We start from the raw sequence: 26,501 nt of genomic DNA on the forward strand, positions 1-26,501 counted from the left end.
CACTGTGTGCAATCACTATATTATCAATAACCTCAATTAAACAATCATAGTGCAAAATTTGACCTTAATTTGCAAAGTATGAGTTTTTGTACTCACATTTTCAAAGGTCATTCAATGAATGCACAAATGTATTGGGGTTAAAGAACTGTGCCCTGATAGATGAGCATGTTGTAGATTCTTCACACTGTAAACAACTAGTTCATATATGTGCAAACATGTTCAAAACATACATAATTAGAATGGTCAAATGTCACCGTCTATCGGGTTCTAAGAGGCGGTAAACTGGTTTAAACCATACAAAGGTCACGGGTTATTTGGTGTTTTTATAAGTCCATTAATTTTGTATTTTAAACAAAGAATATACACACATCATTTTATCCCGTGCATATCAGAAAACAATAATAAAATAAAATCCTTGCATATTGTGGTTTTATTTCTGAGCTGGGCATAATTTTAGCAAAACAATTAAGGAGTAAATCTAGCAAGACTGAAATTAGAAGATTTCACAAAGTACATGCCTATATGTGGCCCCTCCGTAGAGGGCGCCACAAAAAGTCCTGTAATTTTTACAGCAAAATCCTGGCAGCAATTCTGCCAACTTTCCCCCGTAAATTTTACAGGATACTGTAAAAAAGATTCAACTCAAAACACTTCATAATATACATTTGGGAAGTTACAAATAGTTTGGGAATACGGTATGCAACGAAGGAAATAATGCTTATGACCTACCCGACTTGTAAACATCCATTCTTCCAAAATGTTACATCGCATAACTGTATACTTTACAGTTTGATACAGTCAAAAATAGTATTATTTACAGTATCTTGTAAAATTTACGGGGAAAGTTGGCAGGATTGCAGCCAGGATTTTCTTGTAAAATTTACAGTTTTCTTTTTAATCGAGATATGTATTCATAGTCATACAATCAAAGATTTTCAGTGTGGTTATGATATTGATGTTATTTATACTTAAAATAACAAATCCAGGTTTCATCATTGTCATATATATAAAGCCTGGAAAATCGAAAGTATAAAATACAGCATTTTGTTTTTCTTAATTACTGCTCAATTATTCTGTCACCTGTTTTACAGTATTAACCTGTAAATTCCGTTTTTTAACGGTAAACACAGATCCACATACATGTAGATGATGTATGCAAGTTCCAAAAGGTATTGTCCTCTCAGAAGAACCATAAAAGGATCTGTAGAACTTGTATTGATTCTCTGAAGCTAATAATTATAGAACCTTTAATGGTCCTATATACAAAAAATTCTTCGATTTTCATGAACCCATGCATTTGAAGGTTCTATAATTTATAAGGAGAACCTCCCTTCTTCTAGTACCAACTTCAGATTCCTGAATACAGGCTGTATCAAAATGATTGGTACCCATCAGTTTTGATGGTAGATTGAAAAACTTGCCTCTTCCAAATTCAATAATAGTTTTTTTTTTAAATGCTTATAATGTATAGTTATTATACATGTTATATGACTGTTTGTTTATGACATTAATCAACAAATTGTGGATCATATGTTGCATTTTGACGTGGCAGTCATACATGATACTTCATTGTTTTACAACAAAAAAATCGAATTATTTTGTATAACTTGAAAACATGTGGATCTTCAACACAAACAAATTATTGTGAATTTTTATTTTGCGTGCAAGTACTTGGCGGAACTAAACTTAAGCACACGAACTATATTATAGCGTCAGATGTATCAATTAGCTATTCCATTTGTTCACACTACCCCTGTGGAAGATTTTGGAAATATCTTCCACAGGGGGAGTACGAATATCAACTTGAATTAGCACATTAACCAACTCTATAATTATGATAACCATCCTCACTCAGCGGAAGATTATGAATCTTTCTCAGAGGGTGTATGAAATTCAAATGGAGCCGGAGCTGTCTAATAAGCTCATTCTATTTGAAATTCACACTCCCCCTATGGAATATATAAATTTCCAAAATCTTCAACAGGAGTAGTGTGGATTTTAAATGGAATAGCCCATAGTGTCAGATATTTCAATTATACCACAGAATTTTAAAACCCTTCAAATTTCCAAACCTTCACGGTCCTTGGGTACACTAAGATCCCTATCATAAAATTAGTTTAACTTTCCATTAGTTAGGCCTGTAGAATATTTAGCCATAAATACACAAATATAAAACTTAGGGTCATTCTTTTTATTTGAAAGGAAAATAAGATAAACTGGACATAACTCGAAAAAATAGTCATTAATATATAGGACGGGTTCATATGGAACCTGGGAACAAAAGCGAAAAGATAAATGTTAGGATAAGGTCGAACAATTTGCACAAAATTACTTGTTCCAACTGTATTAGCGGTTAACTGGAGCGCAACAATTAGCCCTATCCATGCTTAGGTTAATGGTGCGCATGGCCGGGGAACCGTGGTCGACTCTCATGGCAGATATAGAAATTGACAAAAGTTGTATAATTAAAACTTCGTTAAAATATCTAAAGATTATATATTTTTTTGATCATAACACCCCTCACTGAAAACCAAATTGAACCAACATGTATTGCTGATATAAACACGTGGGTGCATGTGTTTATAATTAGTTGTGAAAAATACACTGCAAAAACTTGGGTGTTAAAAGTAACACCGATTGGAGTCAATAGAGGACCGCACCAGGGGTGTTGTTTTTAACACTTTTGGTGTTATTTTTATACCTTTCAGGTGTCAAAAATGACTCCAAAAGTCTACAAATAACACCCAAAAGTGTTAAAAATAACACCCCGTGTGCGGTCCTCTATTGACTCCAACCGGTGTTATTTTAACACCCGATTTTTTGCAATGTACCCTTGTAAATGTATTGTAGTGTTAATCGTAAGCAACGCTAGCTCTTATATAAAATGCTGAAATAAACGCGTTTTAATGTTTATAAAGTGTCATCCATGATTTTTTACAGTTTATGAACTTTTTTCATGTCCATTTTCTTATGTTTTGTATTGTTTGGTTTTTTCTCCTTTACTGTCGCCTATATTTTAATTTCGTTTTTGTCGACTTTATTCCGATTGGCACAAAAAAAATGTTGAATAATTTGTACAATTTTTAAAAGATAAATGATGAACATGCAGTTTCTGCTCAATATTTACATCAATTATTATTTTGAAGAAAAAACAAACCCAAACAGACAAGCAATCTGCAAAATTAACTGATGCTTTTTCCGCTTCACACCCCATGGGTTAACGCTAGTCGTATACTATCTACAATGACAATGACTTTGATGACTTGGTTATGGAGGCAAAACTGCCTAAATTATCGCTATCTATTGTTAAAGTTGACGTTAAATAGTCAAAAAAATAAACGTGTGGCGCCATCAATATAACTTTACTGTTTCAACTTTTTTGTATTCTTAATCCTTTTGAACCAGCCTACATATTTGATATATTGTATAGAAGGTTAACCCTAAGCCCTTCCTAACCAATTTGGGTTCAATTCATATAAAAATAATATTTGCTGAGTCTTTTGAACTTAAGTCATAAATTCATGGTTGCCCTACATCATTATAAGAATGCGCAAAAGTGAATTGTTGTAAGCCTATTCGAATTAGTTATGAAATTAAAGAATAAACAATAACGAAGTGAGAACAATTATACGCTAAGAACATGAGAACTCAAAGCCAAAGGAGCGCCGAAATAAACTAATCAAACGACATGGTAAATATATATTGATTTGCATGACACGAAACGGGTGAAATAGAGGTAAATTGGGCAGGTCATCATTACTGATCATAAAAATTGCAGTTTTATTTTAACCGACACCCCTAAAATAAGGTATCAATGGTTATGAAATGTTATTATCTTTAATATGACATCTTACTTGATGAGAATTGACCTTATATTAAATGGCTTGATAGCATCCAAAAGAGGCTAAGAGGTCAAACGGTCGCCATTTTGGACGCCATCTTGGATTTCTATCACTAACCGTGCCCATGTCTTTTGCTATCAGAAGGGCAAAAAGAAACGAAAAAGGAGAGAAGATGAACAAAGAAATCACTTTGTACTCCCGGGATTCGAACCGCAGACCCCTCGCATGCCACGCAGAAGATCACCACGGGGGTTACGCTGGCCCGGTTGAATTTTAAAAAAATAGTGAAACTTGTCTGCAGTCGACACCCGCATGTAAAGTTAATGTCAATTACTTATGTATTTTATTGTTTTTTGATCCCAAGTTTTGCCTGAATCTCAATTCAACTATTGCCACCTTCGGTCTGATTCGGTATTATCCAGAATAATTAATCAAACAGCTTAAAAATACATTTATTGAGATGACTGTTTATTGTTCGCGACCTAATTTTACTCCACTTTAAGTTGCCGTGTTTTGACATTATTGGAATAGGATTATTATTATGGAACATCTGAACAAAAAATGAACAATAGGTACCCGAATTTTAGTATATTTTTATACTTTAATAATTCAAAACTAGGCCAAAGTAACAACAATTTTGTCACTCGTCTGGCAATGGATTAAGTCAACAAAGATGCTCGAAATTAATTATTAAATACGTCATTATGAATGCATTAAGGTGTCTAACTTTGTGTAAAACTAACTAAGGTAAACAACAATTACTTAACAATGAATCGGAACCGGGACGTTTTTGTCTGAGAAAAAATAAAACTATCAAAATGCAACCATTATGTGGCAGAGTTTGCGTTGTTGAGTTCAACAATACCGCTGTTGCTACCATTGACAGCGATGAAACCAGTAGCGTAGACAGCGGGGTTGAGGGAGAGGGAAAGACAAAAAATGAAAGAGAAAAGTGCCCCTCTAACACAAAACTATATAATCAAACACTAATTTGCGTCTGACGTCATCTATCAATCAAACTCGGGTACGGTTTATTTACGAGTGTCATGATGATTGAGTTTCTGAACGCGACGGTAGGCCTAATGGTTAATATTTTGCACCTTCAAATATTCAAAGCGTCTTTGGATAGGAAACTTTCTTTCCTCGGCATAACTACACAATACCCACCACACCATGGGCACAGCCCGAGCTGCTTCGAAGGGAATAGCCCCCTCAATTTGATATTTTCTTGTATTTTGACAAATAATCCCCTATAGTCACATCATAATTTCTTTTACATTTTGGTTCTTGGACAAATGTCTTCAACGAAGCGCCATCTATCTAGTAGTTGGACAAATAATCCCCTAGAGTCACGACGTGGCTTTTTGGATTCTGGTATTTGGACAAATAATTTCAGACAGAGAGGGCGTGTTGGTTGCAAACAGCCCGACGGTGTTGGTCGGCGTAGACGCAGTGTCTTCAACGAAGCGCCATCTATCTAGTAGTTGGACAAATAATCCCCTACAGTCACGACATGGCTTTTTGGATTCTGGTATTTGGACAAATAATTTCAGACAGAGAGGGCGTGTTGGTTGAAAACAGCCCGACGGTGTTGGTCGGCGTAGACGCCGTTGAAAACTCATTATTTGAGTGCGTCCAAGGTTCCACACCCTGGGCCATTAAACACGTGCGTCCAAGTCCAAATAGGATATGCACGCAATTCTTGGTTTTATGTTGGCGCAGTCGGCGCAGACGTAGTTCTGAATTCAATAGAGGGCTTATTCTTGGTTTTATGTTGGCGCAGTCGGCGCAGACGTAGTCCTGAATTCGATAGAGGGCTTATTCTTGGTTTTATGTTGGCGCAGTCGGCGTAGACGTAGTTCTGAATTCGATATGGGGCTTTGAAAACAGCATGCTTCTTAACAGGACATAGACACACTTGCGTGTAGGTCTTGGTTTTATGTTGGCGCAGTCGGCGCAGACGTAGTTCTGAATTCGATAGAGGGCTTATAGGTCTTGGTTTTATGTTGGCGCAGTCGGCGTGGACATAGTTGAGAATTCGCAGTGTTCCGTAATTAATGGACACACTTGCGTGTAGGTATAGACCTCATAGTTGAGAACTCGCAGTGTTCCTTTCTTAAACACAAAGCACGACTAAACATAATGTATGAGGGAATGGCTCGTTCTAACAAGAAAGCCCGACTGCGCGTTGGGACGAGAGACCTTATTTTTTGTAGTATATTTCGAATCAATCGTATCAAATTTTTAACTGAGTTGTAAAAACCATAAAAAGAGTCTCAATCAGTCACATTAATTTTTATGTACTTTGCTGTTTCTTAGTATAAGAAAATATGTAATAGTGCAATGCATCGCAACAAGACCAAAGTCATATAATTTGGATTCTATTATTTTCCCAATTTTAACGTGATAAAATGGACTTTACAATCCATACCCGATGACCCCCCCTTTTTTTAGTTGCAGCTACCCAATGAACCCCTGTCTTTGGTTGCCTCTACCCATACCCCCCTTATTTCTATAATAGCATCATCAAAATGCAACTAAAAATGCCGAAACTGTCCAATTTTGCTTCATTTGTCCAAAATTATGCCGAAAGTTTCAACATTTGGCTACATTTTCTCACAATTTTCTACCGATGACCCTTTCTTTAAATCTTATATTCGATGACCCCTTTTTATTTTGTTTGTACCCAATGACCCCTTAGTTTTAAAAATAACGCTTTGTACCCGATAGGCCCTATACTTCGCGACTCCGGTAGGCACATACCCGTCACTTCCAAAATTGAGTGCCCCCTTCCCCCGAGGTCCAAGTTGCATATGGTATACAAATGTGACTCAAAGACAGAGATATACACAATTATTGTTTCATTCTTGATGGTTTATTGATAGTAATAACAAAATATACTTACAAAATTGGATGCAAATATAAGTGAGATGCTTGTAGTCATACAGTTATAACAAGATTAGAATGTACACGAATTTGTTTGCCTTATTAAGAAATACAGAAAGGTGTACAATAGAGTTGATAATGGTAAGCATGGCTATGTGTCATTCATGTTAACTGTGTTTTCTTTTGAAAATATGCAAGCTTCATAAGCATGTAATTGAAGATTCCGCATGTTTTGAAGGTGATAATGATACTTTTTTGATAATTTTGGCTATGGAGCACGGGCCCAAAACGGGGAGGCTGTATTGCACGCCCCACGGCTGGTAGGCCTACCAGAGGATGATTTAAGCACTTCCCAGCAAGTCTTGCGGTTAGCATAGCTGTGGGGTGAACATGACACCACTGCCCGCCCACTGCATACACACGTACACGTGCATGGTTAAATTTGAATTTGGACAGATATATTACAATAAAAACACCTTCAAAAAGTTGGTCGATTTCACATTTTATATGTTATCTTATCTACAGAAGGTGTGATTTATCCTTCGTGCATACATCACTTTACATCTGAAATCGACCAAGTAATAATGACACACGGGCAATTCTTAAACAACATCTTTTGCACAGATGGGATTTGAAAAATATAGTGGCAGTTGAAACTCTACTGATACACTTTTACAGTGCATGATGGGGCTTCCTTAAATCATCCTCTGGGCTGGTACGTTCAATCTCAGCCCATTGGGCCATTCCAGATAAAGAGTGCACAGGGGTATAGAGGGCGCTTATATATGCATGACTGAACACATCCCACAATGCACCCTGTCCAAATAAAATTACCATATCAAACAATGGGTTGAGCCAAGATAAACACTTGTTATGTAATCAAAATGAAACTTTGACCTTCGAGGTGAATAGGCCTATAAAGATCACTCTATATTATAGTGTGTGAATACAGGCAAACACAATTGGCTGTGTGCTAATGTTGCATATTGTGTACAAGGCAAGGGTACGCTTTGGCAGTGACAATTCAACAGTCTGTTTTCTCGGATTTCTACAGAATTCTACTTAAGCCTTACACGGCCCTGCAAGGTGCTAACACTTCAAAGTGTTCATAGTTCTGGTCGCTAGGGTTCAAATCCCCGCACAGGCATGGAATCCTACGTAATATGTATCATGTTCGCTTCCATCTAGCGATCAATAACCTGAATAACCATTGTGTAATTCAATTCAATGCACAAGCTCATACACATGTGGTCTTTGATGTCAATCGCATACAATATAACCCGTGATCAATAATGAACGTTGGTCAAAAGACGAGCTTACTGAAGTGAAAAATGATGTACATGCAGATTCATCATTTATGCATATTGCCTTGAAAATCATACAAAGCAACTGCTTGATCAACCCAAATGATTTTATTAGCGTTATTTCTAAACCAAATTTCAAAACCACAAAGTGTTTTACCTGACTTTTGACCCAGAAATGTATGAATTTGATGAGAAATCGTGATGAAAAATAATATTTTACAAGTCAGATTCAGAAAGAGAAAATCTCATTACACACGTTAATTACATCACAATCCAAACAGATGCTTAAGTTCATGGAGAATGTTATAAACTGTTGTATCTTTTGCCATATTGTTTTTCTATAGGGAATAATGTTTTATCGTTAAAATCGGACACAAAAACGCAACAAAAACGTGCATCGCTATTTGTATGCATGAAACAAATTATAAGAATGGTACAGAAGTGACCTAACACTTATGAAGGCTGTATCTTGAGAAAGCGCATGGTCTGATGCTAGAATCTTGGCAAGGACACTCTGGTGAAATAAAGAAAAATATATGTGATTGATTTTGTGTGACTTTTGAGCGTTAAATGTTTCAAAATGTAAAAATGAACAAAATGCGAGTAACTATGATGTCATCAACATGACAATAATATTCATGATAAATAATTATTGCTCCCTAAAAAAGAAATGGTTAACAAATGGTTTGAATACATCGCACGACCTTATAGTAACTGTATCTAGAAATTTGTACAAGTTACTTGTCAATTTTCGCCAGAAACGAGCTTTTTCTACGGTTACTTCCCAGCTAATTATCGCGATATGGGATATTCTTTACCTCGAGTTTACTGCCCTCTGTTGACGACAAGGCTTCGAACTCTTATCAAGGCGATCTAAGAAGTGCAGGGCCGTGCTTAGGGGCCGTGCAATATAATTATGAGCCCCAGGGGGTAAAATTTCTGAACGGCCCAGCAAAAATCACTTACTTCCCTTCTAGGCCTGCCACAAATCCCCCCCCCCCCGGCCAGCCAACAAATCTCCCCCCCTTGAATTGCACATGCCAAATTTTTAGGATTTCTTGCCCATGGCATGACCATGTTGCCCCCCCTCGCTCATAATTATTGCACAGCCCCGTATTATACACAGTGAACATGCTGAAGATTAGTCTGTGCTGTGTTACGTGTTTCTAAACCTCCAAAGTAAAATTTAGAGTTTTTATAATAAAACTGGGATCCCCCAAAGCTCCACAGTTAAGCGGCTAAGTCGGTTTTTACTTTTTACCTCATTATTTTCGCTTAGTTAAAACTGAAGAACAAAATTAAAATTTTACCAAAATCGTACATTATGTCTTTTATCATCAATCTCCAAAATAGAAAAATAAGTGGTCTATGGTAAAACCAAATTTATCGAACGTAATCAAAACAATAAAATAATTATTTGGCCAAAACAACAAGAACAAACAAACATTTTATTGTCCCTGTCCCTTTGAGGGATTCTGATTTTCACCAGCTAAGAGCTGGCTATCTAATTCGGAGATCGTCTTTGTTTGATAAAGAGATTACGGGGTACTAGCATTGGTTTGAATTACTTAGCGGAAATTTTTATGGTGAAAATATATGTAAGACATGTTATTCGATTTGTAAGAAAAAGAAAGTATGTTTTGCCGTTTCAACGAATGAAAACGAGTGAGAATTTCAAAAGTTATGGTTTGAAGGAAATATGACATTAAAAGTTATATGCCAGGCCTATAATAGTTTCCACAGCATGTCAACGAAAGAACATGATAGTATCCTTGTTATCAGACCTCCTGGAGATCATGTCAGCACAGCATGAGATGTGTGTATTGATAACATGATTAAAACCTTTATGGACGTAAAAGTCAAAGTAAAAATATCCTATATCCTGTATCGTTTTATGGATAAAAATGACTCAAAATGTAATTTATGAAATAATTGATATCTTAAACATCAGTTTTGTCTTGTCAACAGGAAAAATTCGATGTAATTTCAGGGCCCATTTTTAATATGGGTATAATTTATATAGGGGCCCTACATGTAGGCCTATTGAACAATATCAGTCTTTATACATTTTATAATGTGATATGCATAAATTGCAAATTAATATATAAATTATATAAAATTAATGTGCATGTATAAGGCAAGTAGGATGATACAGTTTTAGCCAATTAACTAAAAACTGCAGTGTATTTCTTTATATTAATAATGAGCAAGGCAGAAAAAGACAAAAAGACAGAACAATTTGGAGTAATTAATTGAAGAGTTGACAGGAAGTTATAGGAGTTAATGTTTGTTCAATTACACGGTTGACGATGAGAATGAATGCGAACACCACCTGGTTTGGTGGACTGTCATGAAACATGATGGATCATAAAAAAGAGTTATCCTAAAAATGCCTTCCACCCAAACTAATTACAAGACCTCTTCTGCATTGAAGCTGGCTTTCCCTTTAAAAGGAATTTTTATCTTCTTCTTTTATTTCTTGCATAAAAGTGGAAAATTAAAGTTAACATACGGTATTGGCAACATAATTTGCTTCCTCCTCTTAATGATCAATTTTGCATTGTAGAAAAAAATAAAAATAAAAAGTTCTCCTCTTTTTAATTTTTTTCTGTCAGTGTACTTTTTAGCTGTGGGCCTACTATGGAGTGCAGCCTGTAGTGTAGAGGTGTATCTTACTGACTTGCTTTTAATACTGACTTTCTAACCTTTTATAATTTTATAATATAGTTACCCCTTTGGCTCTAAAATCATAATTGCAAGACTCTGAATTTGTAAAGCTATATAGTTAGTAGGGCCTATAGACCCTACCGAATTCTGGCCACTCGTCCTTTATATTTAAATAAAAGTCTCCCCTCCATAAAGTACCACGGGGCAATTCGCAAAATAATACCATAACACAGGTGATATTTAAAGTGTGAATGGTTGTGGAATCGAACTAGAGAAATATCCCTCTGTCACTTAGAACTTAAAACCAACATGTCTGCCATTTCAATTGTTATCCATTCCAGATGATTAGGAAAAAATTGTAATGCTAATTTATTGCACATGCTGAGGAAGCCTGATTAGCTTTTTAAAATAGCTGAGTGGGAGGGTTTTCAATGAAATATTTTTCACGGCAGTGAAATGAGGCCACTTGCCCCCACATCTCATATTACTATTTAGCCCTTAAACCCGGCAAAGAGTCTACTCAGTGTAGGAATTTTTTATTTTTTTTTATAAACATGTTTGCAATTGGCTTATAGCCGTCTCATGCTGCCAATACACATACCCGATTGCTTAATCAAACTAGCAGGTCATGATCAGGCCTAATCACAAAGTAAACATATCATCTGTATAGAAAACTATGCAGCAGGCGACTTACTTCAGAAAAGTTCAATATAACTACATTGCATAAAACTAAGCCCATAGTTAATTGGTCAAATGTTTATTGACTCTTGTAATAACCCATGTGTAGGCCTATAAACCTGTATAATATTGGTGTTCATAAAAGCAGGACTATGAGACAAATATCCCTGACCCTGACAAAAGCTAGCAAGAGCAAATGGCTGTGTAATTTGTTTACTTTAGTGATAAGCCATCTTGCATACATGTACAATTTTCTTCGTACTTTTATAGCCAAATTTGTTTCCTGTAGGTGGCTTAATAAAAATTCCTTTAAAAAAGGAATGGGCGCCCAATGTGAGCTTGGTCGTGACGCGTGATGTGTTGAATTTCATGGTGTTTAGATTTGGTATTATTATCTCATGAAACCCGGTGACACCTCATTATAGAAATCAGACCTGTTGATAGGTTGTAAGAGGGGATAGCCTTTTCCAGGCACGATTGGGCCATATATAAAGAAAGTTTTGCTACTTTGCGACGCAATTAAAACGCTAAATGCAAAATGAGATCCTGTAGGTGGCTTCCACGGTGGCTTAAAAAACTAAATGCAAAATGAGGTTTTTTAAAAATATTGTTTTTCAGAGTCAAGACACATGTATCATTATTAAGCCTCATATCACTTATTTATTGTCGAATAAGTGCAGAGTAGGTTAGATATGAATATTAAATGTTAGACCAAAGTAGCTCAAAGTACATGTACTATAGGCCTACACCTGATCCGTGAACTTGTTTTTTTTAAGACAAATTCTTGTTTGTGTAAAAACTGAAGCATCATATGTGTAAAAGAATATTTGAATATTAACTGTAGCCTACATCATATATAACGATTCGTGATACCCAATCATGCTTCAGTTTATGTGGTTTAATTTGGAAGCAGAGAATTTTATTTCAATTTTATATACGCCAAAATATTTTCTGAATAATAAACATTAACACTTACGTAGGTCCCCACTAAAGATTACTGTTTCGTCTTTATGGGAATTTTATCTTTTAATATCTGAAAGGACTTTGGGGACCTACGTGGACTTTTACTATAAATTGCAAAAATCCAGACAGTCTTACAAGAAAAATGGTAGGCTGACTAGGCTCCCTACCTTGCAGAGCATGTGCGTGCACGAAATCAATTGTGTATGTATCATAGGCCCCTCGTATTGTCTGTATGCGCCTGAGAACTTAATAATGGTAGCTCTACACATTAATGTTTTTAAGCAGATAAAATTCCAAAATATGGTACGTTTTCTGTCTTTGCTTGTCACATGGTATGTTGAAGTAATTGAAGTTGTGATTATATGTTCAAATTTTCAAGATGGCCCCAACAAGTCAGTTGGCTGAGCGGTAAAGGCGCTGGTAATATGTCGATACTGTATACATGATAGCGGTGCAGCGTGGGTTCGAGCCTCACCTCTGCCGAACTAAATTTTCTTTTTTTTTTAAATTTCATATTATGTTAGGGAAATGTGGCTGGGAGAATTTATGTATGACGAAGAGTGGTGTGGGTTTATAGGTTCATCCCCTGCAATGGTGATCCCCAGCTTGACTTGGGTCTTCACTCTTCATTCTAGCTTGTGCGAAGATTTTGTTTTTATAGGCCTATACATTTTTTTAAACAGCATCACACTCACTCCCACAGCCCACACTCCCACACAGCACACACAACGCATGCGCATCATAGTAATACCGGTACGTAGTATAGACATATGATATCCCTATTAAATATTTTGAGCTCAAAATGTAGAAATATACACTTTGAGCTCATCTTATAATAATAGTTATACAACAGGGCAAGGAAAGAAATTGACAGGTGTCAATTATAAAAACCTTGAATATATTTACATAAACAAAGTCATGTAAAACGCAAGTGTGGACAACTCAGCTTGGTCGTGTTTACTCAAGAAAACTCAAGAAACTTGCAAATTTTAGAAAAGAAGTTGCATTGCGTTCGAAATACTAGCATTTGTGAGTCAAGTTATTTATTTTGGTAACAATAAAAGGACCATTTCCTCTATCTTCCCAATCTGGGTGTTAAATTGATATACCTAGATTTGGAAGACGATTACTTTATTCATGTCGTATTTTATTCATGCATGTCGTATGTATACAGACGTTGAAACTTTAAAAAGTAACAGTCCCCAACGAATTTAGAAGTTTCTAGATATGAGCTCTTACTTCGCTTTGATCGTCCACTCCCCAATCAGGGAATTCCCTTTTAACTGCATAGTACATGGTACTGCAGCAATTAGCAAGCACCCTCGGCGCGACAAGATCGCACTCGTTCTACTTGCTGTGGCTTCATGTATTTATCATGTAGCCTATTATAAATCTATTTCATTCAAATACAGGTATATATTTAATATAAAAACAACATTTGAGGCTTTAGGTATTTTAGTCTCAGCTCAAACCAAAGTAAGAAAATTTTAATTCTTATGTACCGTAAACGTTCGCCTATATAATGGCGCACATGGGCTCCTTTGCCTTGGGGTAAATTTCATGTACAAAGAGAGAGCTACCTCCTCTAAAAATCACAACAAGAATTAAGGGTATGTGCCCTTATTTGCTGGTGGGATTTTTGAGGGAGGGCACTTTTAAGTTTGTGTCTAAAATACCAGTTATATCAAGTGGGCCCATAGCGCCATTACTAAGCGAACGTTCTACGGTATATCCATTGACAATACAACAATATTCGAGTTGTAAAGTAGGGAAAAAGATCTAGGCCTCAAGAAAGAAAGAACAGGATGAAAGAATAATTAAGGACATAAAGAACGAATTTTGCCCTAATGAATTTTTTAGAAAGAGCTGAAGCAAGAAACTGAGTTTCACAATACAATCCTTTTATAGTTCGAAATGTGTGCTGCCGACAGAGTAGGCGTCCCTTTGTGTGGTTCAGTTCATGGACCTAAAGACCCAGTTTAACAAAAATGTTAAAATTACGCCAATCAAACATTTTTTAGGCCCAATATAGAAACTAGTAGGCCTATACATACCACACATTGTTATTGAAAACCCGTAAGGAGAACAGCAACCCTTCACAAAAGAGAAGCTTAATTTTAGTGGTTAGGCCTACCTAGGATACCAACACCAGTGGCGTGCGCAAAGGGGACAGGGGGATGTGCCCCCCCCCCCCCCACTTTTGTCAAAAAGTTCGGGGAAATAATGCACCCAATTGGGGGGAAACTGGGGAATTAGTTATTAAATTTTAAACCAGTCAGAGAATCGAGACCCCTGTCCCCGACTTTGAAAAGCGTACGTTACTACTAAACACATGCCTTGGTGGTTGTCCTATATTATACATGTAAAACATCATAGATGACTTGGAATAAATGCAGATAAAGCCAATAATTATAATGAAACCTTTAGAACAATAAACACCTATACAAGCCTAAAATAACTCTGAAAACCCTAACATGGAATTCCAGACTTTTTGGTAGTCAATTGAAAAATTCCAACTTATTTGTGTAATTTTAGAAACTACAAACGTACCACATCTTGTACTCCTTCAACGGTAACGGGGACAAATCCCCCGCTAATCTACGTCCACGCCCAATTTATAAAATCCTCACTTTCAACTATGTCCACGCTTAAAGAAAAAACCTGTCAATTTTCAACAACGTCTGCGCCGACTGCAAAAAAAAAAAAACCAAGACCTATACTTAGTCTCCAGAATACCACACTCACAACATTATCATACACAACTCATTACAACACAATCAACCACTCACGCACAAAACACCTGATTCCCATGCAATACTGCGACCACGCCCCAAAGAACAAACATGTCCATTTTTTGACTACGTCTGCGCCGACTGCGCCTTGTTAAAAACCGACACCTATTATACCGGGCACATACACTCCCGAGTAGTACATCTAGCAAAAAAAACACTATAAATTACAAACAAACAAACAGACTTCATTTTTTTCAACTGCGACTTAAATAATGCATCTACGCGCGCTGCATTGATTAACCCGCCAATTTAAACTGCGTCCACGTCAAACGCCAACTCTGTCGGTTTTTCAACTATGTCTGTGCCGACTGCGCCCACAAAAAAACCAAGACCTATACTTAGTTTCCAGGATACCATACTCAGAACATTACCATACACAAATCATTAAAACAGAATACCCCACTCAAGCACAAAACACCCTATTCCAATACATACAAACATGTTACAACTTTATACAACTATACCCCCGAGAGGGGTATTCTGTAGTTACTCCCTTTCCTCAAAGCACCATGTCAGCAATACCTAATAAAGTTGCTTTTTGCCTTGTAAACAGTGGCGTACCGTGGCCGCTCCTACCCCTGGGGCTGAAGAAAATTCAATTTTGCCGCCATTTTGCCAACAGCCCCCCCAAGGGATTTTAGGCACTAGCGCCCTAAAAGCAACACATTTTGATGTATAGTACCATTTTTTCAAAAATGTTTATAGTTATTTTTCCGCCCTTTTTTCTTTACTAATTCTTTTTGCCGCCCCTGTTTTTGCCGCCCCTTCTTCCACCGCCCCTTCGTTTTTGCCGCCCCTGCTTTCACCCCGGGGGCTCGCGCCACCAAAGCCCCCCCCCCCCCAAAAAAAAAGACACGCATGGTAAAAGTACCGTGATTATTCGCCAACTTCTGCGATTCCTTTTCTCCGATCGGCACCATAAGAATCAACATTGATTTTCCATGCTACTTACCAATCAATTAGCCGTAGGGAGTTTGATTGACAGTGACATCAGACGCCAACTAGTTTTTTGGTTATTTTTAATTCTGTCTCAGATTATAATCTAGAGCAGGATCACTCGAGTAGGGCCTCTCAATGGCCCGACCATTAATTGCATAGGATGACAACTTGCAGGGGCGTAGCAAACGGGTGGACATTGTGGACGAAGTCCATTGGCTCCGAGGGTTCATGCAGGGGCCCCGAGGAATATGGGTTAGGAATAGGTAAGCTTGCCAACTTGTCTGAAACGAAAGGTTTGCAACCAATGTCTACTGCCAGTATATATGACCTATAACATGGTGCTGGCCCCTTACCAAGAAGATGGAGCAAAAACTGACTTCCAATCATTGAACATGTTTTCCGAAATGTTTTGATTGGCGTAAGGACAAACAGTTTAATAAAACTATTATGTTGAAACTATAAATGCGTTATGAAGAGTTGAAGCGTTGCTGTTGTTGGTATAATTCACCAGTATACCCTGCGCGCCCTATGTTTTAGGGTTAGGGTATAGGGTTAGGACTAGGGTTAGGGAGGTTAGGGTTATTATAAGGGTTAGGATTAGAATATAATTAGGTTGGGTTAGGGTTATAATTACGGTGGGTAGGATTAGGGTTAGGATTATACTTTTTGTTTTGTTTTTATAGCCTAATTCGTTACCTACAGATCACCATTAACAATAACCTATGAAACATTGTGTTTTGTAGGCCTATACCAGAAACTTACACAATTCAAACATTGTGAAATTCATTCAATATGAAATATAACCCGAAACACTCACTGACAATTATTAATTATTTCGAAATCCTGAAATAGGTCACATACATATAGCATTAACCATTTAACACCGCACACAAAACAATAATCAGTAGGATCAGCTGCCTGTCAAGTCGGTCCGTAATGAAGCTTATCGCTACAGTCTAGTAATAACGCCAACTATCATGACTATGTTGAATCAATCGGAAAGTTTTTGAATTGTATATTATCTATTTTCTCTATCAATATGTTGACAACTAAATTAGGACAACACATCGTGTAGGATAGATGAAATGCTATACCACAATGCATTGCTTTATAAGTGTCGTTTTCGTCATCGGGTAATGCAGGTAAAACTACACCATGTATAATGGGTCTCCCCGTCAGTCCGAACCACCGCTAGTCCGAATTTTTAGGGTGATGATTGATTAGGGTTAAGTTTATAGGGTTAGGTTTAGGGTTATGTTTAGGTTTAAGGTTAGGTTTAGGGTTATGGTTAGCGTAAGGTAAGCCATGATGCAGTCATGTCTACAGTAGAATTCACCTCGACCTTTGCAGGACTTAAACCCCATTAAAAGCTATTAAACCAAGATAACACTCATTGAAACAGCTCAACTGATTAAATCGGATCTTCTCTGGCTGTGCACATGTGTCTGTTTTATATGTGCGATATAGCAATGAGCTGCTATAATCATGATGATACAGCTTCAGTTGGGTAACCGATTATAAAGGAAACGCAAGGAAACAACCTTTGTTCACGAAATGAGACAATGGCCTGCTTTTTGTTAACCAGCATTCTTGAAAATGAGCAACATAATGATTGTTGACTTAACACGGTTTGGAAATAATTTCTTCATATTTTTGGTGTTATCTGTCGTTTACATATCCTTCCTAAAACACAAAAGTGCGACCCTTTGTCAATCACCTACAGTACCCAATTTCGGCATACTATATAAGAAACTCATCATGATGATTGCCAGAGAATAGTTTAAATGTAGCTTGTACCGTTTTTTTGTGGCATCCTTCAGAAGTGAGCGGTCCGATACCAATATTTTCGGTCAAATCTCCATTCAATTAACACGGGGAGTTGGCTAGCTATGCCTTGTCCTCACTCATATTTTACAAAAGTGCGACTATTTCTGAACATCTAACCTAGCTGTAATTTTAGGTCATGTTAGAGAAATATATTTGCTAGAAGTTTGGAGAATAAGTTAAATATTGGCTGGTTATTTTTCACACAGTGATGTTAACTAGGCAAGTGCCCATTCTTCCAACATACATCATTTGTAGAGGTCACGCGTCAATGGTGAGAGCACTGTGTATTGTGTATAGGAAAACGGACAGTAACTGCAGTATGCTTAAAATTCGGACTAGCGGTGGTTCGGACTGACGGGGTTTCGGACTAACGGGTGTACATATGCATTATGTTGAGAAATCAGCATTGCTTATTCATCATGTTCATACAAGGGTCGCCTGTGTCAGGTAAAACTACATTATGAATTCTGTTGCATTTTAAATATGCATGGGTGGGGCCCTACTTGGTACTTGCCCATGGCCACCAAAATTATTGGGGGACCGCCCGGTTCCGGAGTACGAGTTGTGTTGTGAGAAATCAACATGATCAAATCTGGACATATTTCCATTTTGCTTCAAATCGAATTTTTACTCACTAAAATAGTTCGCCCTTCACATCGCAGCTTTGACTTTCCCGAGAAACTGGTTTCCGGTAGGCTACTTCTGCATGGACCAAATGGTAATTTACCAAATTCTCTTGACTTGCCAGATACACATGCACTTAACTTAATTTTGTTGCCAACTTACCCATTTGGTCAGGTGCTGTGGATTACAACTTGTCTACAGGCATTTCAATGTATCCGGATATTTGCGGACATTCTGATGTTTTCCACCGGTGCGCCGATAGCTTTCTCGGTCCTAAATGGATGCCCCGCCTTAAGCTGAATTACAACTTGCCGCACATATTTTAAACTCTCAATGATGGGTGTCTCTTTTTAGTGTCTGCAATGCATATGATCACTTTTTTAGAGTGAAAAGGGATATTCCAATTGAAATCCATATACGGAAGATATTATCTTAATCTCCCACACAGGGGTGTATATAGATTTCAAATGCATGGGGCAACCCATTCAGGTAACATCATTTGAAATTGACACTCATAGGGGTGTGTGGATATCATCTGGAACAGCCCACATTTCTCTTAAAAGAATGACAAGTGAGTAATTTATTAAGTGAGTTACTCCAAAAAGGAGTGAACATTTAACTGAAACTCCCTCTCGATAGGGAAAATTGCCACTCCAAGTCCAATGAAACTCGTTTCCACTACATGCAGTGATATGTATCGTTGGCAGTGAAAATAATTCACTCTTTCACATTTCTAAAGAGCATTATTATTATTTATATTCCAACTTGATAAAAGGTTACTAACAAACATAATGCATTAAAAAAGCCGCATAGTTTTATAAACCGTTGGTATATATTAGCGACGGTTAAATTGAATGTGAAATTCGATCCTGGCTACATGAATCAGTAAAACCGTTTGTTTTTGTATGACGCAATGCATTACGGGATGCCATCTATGATATGACGTAGTAAAGAAAGCAACTTTATGGATAAATGACCCGGAACATAACTTGTCGTCATTAGGAACAAAAACCTATAAAGACTAGCCTAACCCATAGGTTGATTCTATGTCTTCCCAGCAAACATCACAAAATTAGTATAATGTGATAAAGGAGCTCGTTTCAAATAATGTTGATTTTTTTTGTTCAGGTTGATGTATATGTAACCCTAAAAAGCCTCTCGTGAAGCATATTTCCATTAGGGTTCACTTTGAACACCTGGACGGGCTGGAACAGTAAGGGGGTTAACACTATTACCATGTACTATAGTATACTAGCTACTCTTCTCGAAACTGACTGCGAGCTATATGTGCAGGTAATAGCTCTTCTGATTCATTTGCCAAATACACCAAGAGGAATATCTGAATGTAATCTACAAATGCATTACATGCTGCTAATTAAATTTAGACTTTTTCACGTTTGCCACCGCCGGGAATCAAACCCGGGGCCTCATGCACCAGAAGCGAGAATTTTATTCTTTAACCACTGAGCCACACTCTCCACTGACCATTTCGATGGTATATTCATTAGAGATTGCATGAATTGAATTGCTTGAAGTTTTATGGCTACGATAGTTTACAATGCATTCTGGGATTACACTGAAACAGCCTCTGAACCTACCCTACATTTCACAGTTAATTGTTGGTAACGATGAAAAATAGTTTTCATTGAATTGCGGCACTTTGTAAAGATTGCTACGCATGCGTGGATGTGCAAAGAACCGAGAAACAACTTGGGAAGCGTTATTTTACCGTATATCACATTGAACGTGATGCTCACTGCCACGTATATGCAAAAACGGATTTTAAAAAAGCCTTAAAAATAATTTTTGTCCTCTATATGGACATGATGGAATCCTCAAGAAAAAGGTTCTTAAAACTAAAAAAACGTTTAGGTTCTATAAAGGTTCTATAGTCAGAACCATGTTGGCCTTTATAGAACCTTTTTGACTCGTTGCAGAACCATTGAGAGTACCATAGAGGACAGCTTTTAGATCCCTTGTGCTCAGACTGCATGTGCTAAGAGATACGCAATGTTCTATACGAAGATAATAGACCAGCAAATTTGAGTAAAATAATGGGGTGCACATAGACAAAATTGGAACACATGTACGATAATGCAGGGCTCAAATTTTGAAATGATTCACGTGTAAAAGGGACACCAAACCAATTTTCTGAAGTTTTAGTAATTATAGATCGTATCAAACTAGGTCTATATATTTTGTTAATTGTAGCTAAACATTTAAATTGATTGTGAAAATGTTATTTATACAGGTAAAATAAAATGTTTAATGGTCTAGTGTGAAGAGGACACCATTTTGGCGCCCCTTTAAACGTGAAACTAAGATAAATCTAAAATAAAAACAAGTTTTAGGCTAGTCTTTACAAGCTCTGCTAATCACAACAGTTGTGTTGTTGCATATCACGACAATATATAAGGGATGTAATCAAAACTCGACCGGCGGTTACCGGCGCTTGAACCGCGTTCCATTGTTTAGAACAATAGAAACCGGCTCCAACCGGACGGAACCGCCTGGAACCGGTGGTCGACCGCCTGTCGAGTTTTGATTTAATCCCTAATATATTTTGATAATAATAATGTCACTTATATAGGCCTACACTCATTTTCTTCACCAAAATTGCAGATTTGGTGCAAACGTCTAAAAAAAGTGGGTTAATTGGGTGTAAGCTGATGAAAAATGGGGGTCAACGGGTGCAGTTTGTCTTTTTAAAAAAATGAGGTCTTTTGACAGGCACATAACGCGTACCAATATATGAGAGTTCCCTACCCCGGACCTTGGTGCAAAATATTCCATAATATAAAGGGGACACCAGATTTCACTGGTACCCTAATTTATGGAATCCCCCTTATGTAAGCAATGACAGATATAGATCAAACTATTACTCTTTCCACAGATGTTATTGGACCTATCACAATTTTTGCATTTCAAAATGAAACTAAAAAAAGCAAAGATTAAAAGATTTTTGACATCTGGACAATAATGATAAAATGAACAATGAATATAAAGCTTAACGGTTGGGTCATTTACCTTAGGCGTAGATTATGGTAGTGGCAGGTTTAAAGAAAAATAGCCAGTAAACAAATAAACAAAATGGCGAGACAGTATACTAATTTATTACTGTGGCTGAAGTTTATGACGGTCAAGCCTCACCCGCTCAGTGCCAGAAGTGGGTAAGTGTAACAGCTGCCATATGTACGATAATAATAGCTGTCATGTGTAGATGAGTACAATATTCTGTGTGTAAATTCCCAAATATTCACAGGGCAGCTTTTGCACTTACCCACTTCTGGCACTGAGCAGTGGACATAGTCTGTATATTCATTTGAAAATATTTTTGCACGGCGTAAACCTGGAGCATGGAAAGTTAACATACTGCAATTTGTTGCATTCTACTCTGTCGCAATGGTAGCCCTATGTCCAATGCAGAGGCGTAGTAAGAGCCTCAGGGGCCCATGGTCAAGGAGCAGTGCGGGCCCTTTTAACATCTTCTTTATCAGCCCTATTTCATTTTTGCTCTTGATCGGGGCCTCTGAACCCTCAAGGCCCCCGGACTTCGTTCACCCTGTCCACCAGCTTAATGCTAAGCTATTATAGCCCTGCATATTTATCATGTTTATTTATGTGACCATCTATCACGAATGGGTTGCAGGCGCGTATACAGAACTCAAGCAACCGGGGGGCGAATTTCTTAATGAAGATGTTTTTAAATAAGAACGAAGGCGCCTGCGCCTATTCACTTCATTGACCAACTCATCACGCCCTCTAAGGGTTCCTCTTTAGTAATGGGTTGCCAGTCTGATGAAACCTCTAGTGTAGTGGTGAAACGTCACTAAAATGTTGTACGTATTTCAGAACATTTTTCGGATTCGCCATTGTTATGCATTAGGCTAAAACATATTGTTGTGTTGCCCTCAAGTGGGAAAAATTGGAAAGTTGGGTCGGTCGGTCGGATTTCTTTTTTCTTTTTTCTGTTTTAAACCTTCAGTTTTTAAAAATCCCCTCAAATATTAAATATGCTTACTTCAATTAGGGGACATTTGTCAATTTTGACTTCTGGATACTTGTTAGACACGTTAGATAATCAATTTAAGACTAGTCTTTCAATAAAATATTAATTTTAAGTGAAAGACGTTGATTTTTTTGAACAAATCTGTAAAAATCATCATTCAAAAAAACAATTGCGACACTGATTTGTCAAGATTTAGGGTCGGTCGATTGAGGGCAACACAACATTTTTTAGCCTTATAAACGATTTGAACCAGCCCATTAGCAATGGGTAATTCTGTGAGTGGTATACAAATATGAGCTTCCAATCTGTCTCTATGTTTGTCCCATGCCCAGTACGGCCAGTGCTTAATAACGCCCGTAAATTAAAGAGCCGGATACCCTTGCCTGTAATTACAAAAGCAGCAATTTAATATGAATAATTACTAATTGCACTCTAGCTGTACACCGCCAGTCTTAGTTTAAAATACTTGTAACATTTCTATATATATGTTATATACTTCATCATACTGATGTAGTACACTACTTCATCTATACTATCTACTGCTGATAGCACACTACTTCATCCACTATCTACTGCTGATAGCACACTACTTCATCCACTATCTACAGCTGATAGCACACTACTTCATCCACTATCTACTGCTGATAGCTGCATACTACTTCATCAACTATCTAATGCTGATAGCACACTACTTCATCCACTATATACTGCTGATAGCTGCACACTACTTCATCCACTTTCTACTGCTGATAGCACACTACTTCATCCACTATATACTGCTGATAGCTGCATACTACTTCATCAACTATCTAATGCTGATAGCACACTACTTCATCCACTATCTACAGCTGATAGCACACTACTTCATCCACTATCTACAGCTGATAGCACACTACTTCACCCACTATCTACTGCTGATAGCTGCATACTACTTCATCAACTATCTACTGCTGGTAGCTGCATACTACTTCATCCACTATCTACTGCTGATAGCACACTACTTCATCCACTATGTACTGCTGATAGCACACTACTTCATCCACTATCTACTGCTGATAGCACACTACTTCATCCACTATCTACTGCTGATAGCACACTACTTCATCCACTATCTACTGCTGATAGCACACTACTTCATCCACTATCCACTGCTGATCATGTAGTACACATAATTATACCTTCCTCGAGTCAGTAATTTAGATAGTGGTTTTCATTGTATCTCTAAACGTAATAATGATAAGTACAGTATATAAAAGTAAACAATTTTCAGAAAGGAAATGATGCAAGGAATCAAAATAGCATAATAGATTCCTGCAAAATGAGCAGTTTTTGAGAAAACGGGCAAAATTTATTTTACTTTATACCTCCTCGAGGAAGACATATGAACTATATGGACTATATAACTTAGCCGCGCCTAGTACATCAGCCCAGGACGCCCGACCAGGACGCTTTGATACAGTGTTCTTTGAGATTATTGATCTTAATTCGGAGAAAAGTTAGTCGTGGACCCCTATGTGCACTCTAAGAAATAAAGGTTCTAGATAGAACTTTTTTTGTCCTCTCAGAAGAACCCACCCTCTTGAACCTCCAAAAAAGGTCCTTTAATTTTGGAGAACCCTTAAAGGTTCTCTAAAAAACCGAAAACGGTTCTGTATTACATGTTTGGTGCTATAGAGAACATCTAAGGGGTTTCCTGAGAGGACAACTTTAGAACCTTAAGAACCTTTTTTTTTCCTTAGAGTGTGAGTGCCTTTCAGCGACACTCTTGGGGTGGAGGAGTGGGGGAAGGGGAATGCAATCCACGCATGCGTTATATGTTCGGACCGATGTATGGGAATTATTTCGCAAACCGCATCGACGGTGTGCCCTAGACAGTTCAACTGAAGACACTGGACATTGAAAATTTGTGGTACAAAAAGTTTCGTAATACTTTTTTGTTTCATTTCATACGTGTCTTTGCCCTGTAAACATAGTAAATACATTTTACCTAAACACAACAGATTGGTAGGGAAAAAAGAAAATAGTTACTCAATAATTACTCACAGAATAGAGTTTGATGATATGTTTTATGCGAGTTTTTTTAATGTGTTCAGTGAAGATCATGGAAAAAACGCTGTGGCCAGTGGGCTGTTACAATTGAAATCCATACACCCTCTATGGAAGACATGACCTTAATCTTTCACACAGTGAGTGTGAATTTCAAATGGGTTACCTGAATGGGTGATTCCATTTGAAATTCACACTGTGGAAGATTAAGGTCATGTCTTCCATAGGGGGTGTGTGGATTTCAACTGGGACAGCCAAATACTAATGGATTGGGCTCAATATTAAGGATTTATCTTACGTCTCCGGACCTTTCGTGTTAATTGTTGTAGGCCATTAGTAGAAAATTAACAGTGGTCATTTGGTCAGTTGCTAAATGGCTAAAGTATGAGAGTGGTTTAAATGACCATCTTAAATTACTATCGTGACTATGGACTTGAGAGTATAAACTTATGTTGAACTCAAGTTGGGGAATCAAGCGCAAGTTTTGTGGGCTTTTTAAATGGATCTATAAAGGGGCTTAAGTATAAGGAAGCAAGTATTCGCCATGCTGTGTTAAATACATGATATCTTCAGTAGATAGCATTATGTCAGATAGCCATCCCGTGTTAAACGTGGATATAATTAATGCTATCTTCAGTAGATAACATTGTCAGATGGCCATGCTGTGTTAAATGTGGATATAATTATTGCTATCTTCAGTAGATAGCATTGTCAGATAGCCATGCTGTGTTATAATTATTGTTATCTTCAGTAGATAGCATTGTCAGGTAGCTATGTTGTGTTAAATACATGGATATAAGTATTGCTATCTTCAGTAGATAGCATTGTCAGGTAGCTATGTTGTGTTAAATGTGGATATAATTATTGCTATCTTCAGTAGATAGCATTGTCAGATAGCCATGATGTGTTATAATTATTGTTATCTTCAGTAGATAGCATTGTCAGGTAGCCATGCTGTGTTAAATACATGGATATAAGTATTGCTATCTTCAGTAGATAGCATTGTCAGATAGCCATGCTGTGTTAAATATGAATATAATTATTGCTATCTTCAGTAGATAGCATCATGTCAGATAGTCATGATGTGTTAAATATGGATATAATTATTGCTATCGTCAGAAGATAGCATTGTCAGATAGCCATGCTGTGTTAAATATGGATATAATTATTGTTATCTTCAGTAGATAGCATTGTCAGATAGCCATGCTGTGTTAAATATGGATATAATTATTGCTATCTTCAGTAGATAGCATTATCGGATAGCCATGTTGTGTTAAATATGGATATAATTATTGCTATCTTCAGTAGATAGCAATTGTCAGATAGTCATGCTGTGTTAAATATGAATATAATTATTGCTATATCTTCAGTAGATAGCATTGTCAGATAACCATGCTGTGTTAAATATGGATATAATTATTGCTATCTTCAGTAGATAGCATTGTCAGATAGCCATGCTGTGTTAAATATGGATATAATTATTGCTATCTTCAGTAGATAGCATTATCAGATAGCCATGCTGTGTTAAATATGGATATAATTATTGCTATCTTCAGTAGATAGCATTATCAGATAGCCATGCTGTGTTAAATATGGATATAATTGTTGCTATCTTCAGTAGATAGCATTATCAGATAGCCATGCTGTGTTAAATATGGATATAATTATTGCTATCTTCAGTAGATAGCATTATCAGATAGCCATGCTGTGTTAAATATGGATATAATTGTTGCTATCTTCAGTAGATAGCATTATCAGATAGCCATGCTGTGTTAAATATGGATATAATTATTGCTATCTTCAGTAGATAGCATTATCAGATAGCCATGCTGTGTTAAATATGGATATAATTGTTGCTATCTTCAGTAGATAGCATTATCAGATAGCCATGCTGTGTTAAATATGGATATAATTATTGCTATCT

Source organism: Amphiura filiformis, chromosome 2 (assembly GCF_039555335.1).
Source record: "Amphiura filiformis chromosome 2, Afil_fr2py, whole genome shotgun sequence".
NCBI lineage: Eukaryota > Metazoa > Echinodermata > Ophiuroidea > Amphilepidida > Amphiuridae > Amphiura > Amphiura filiformis.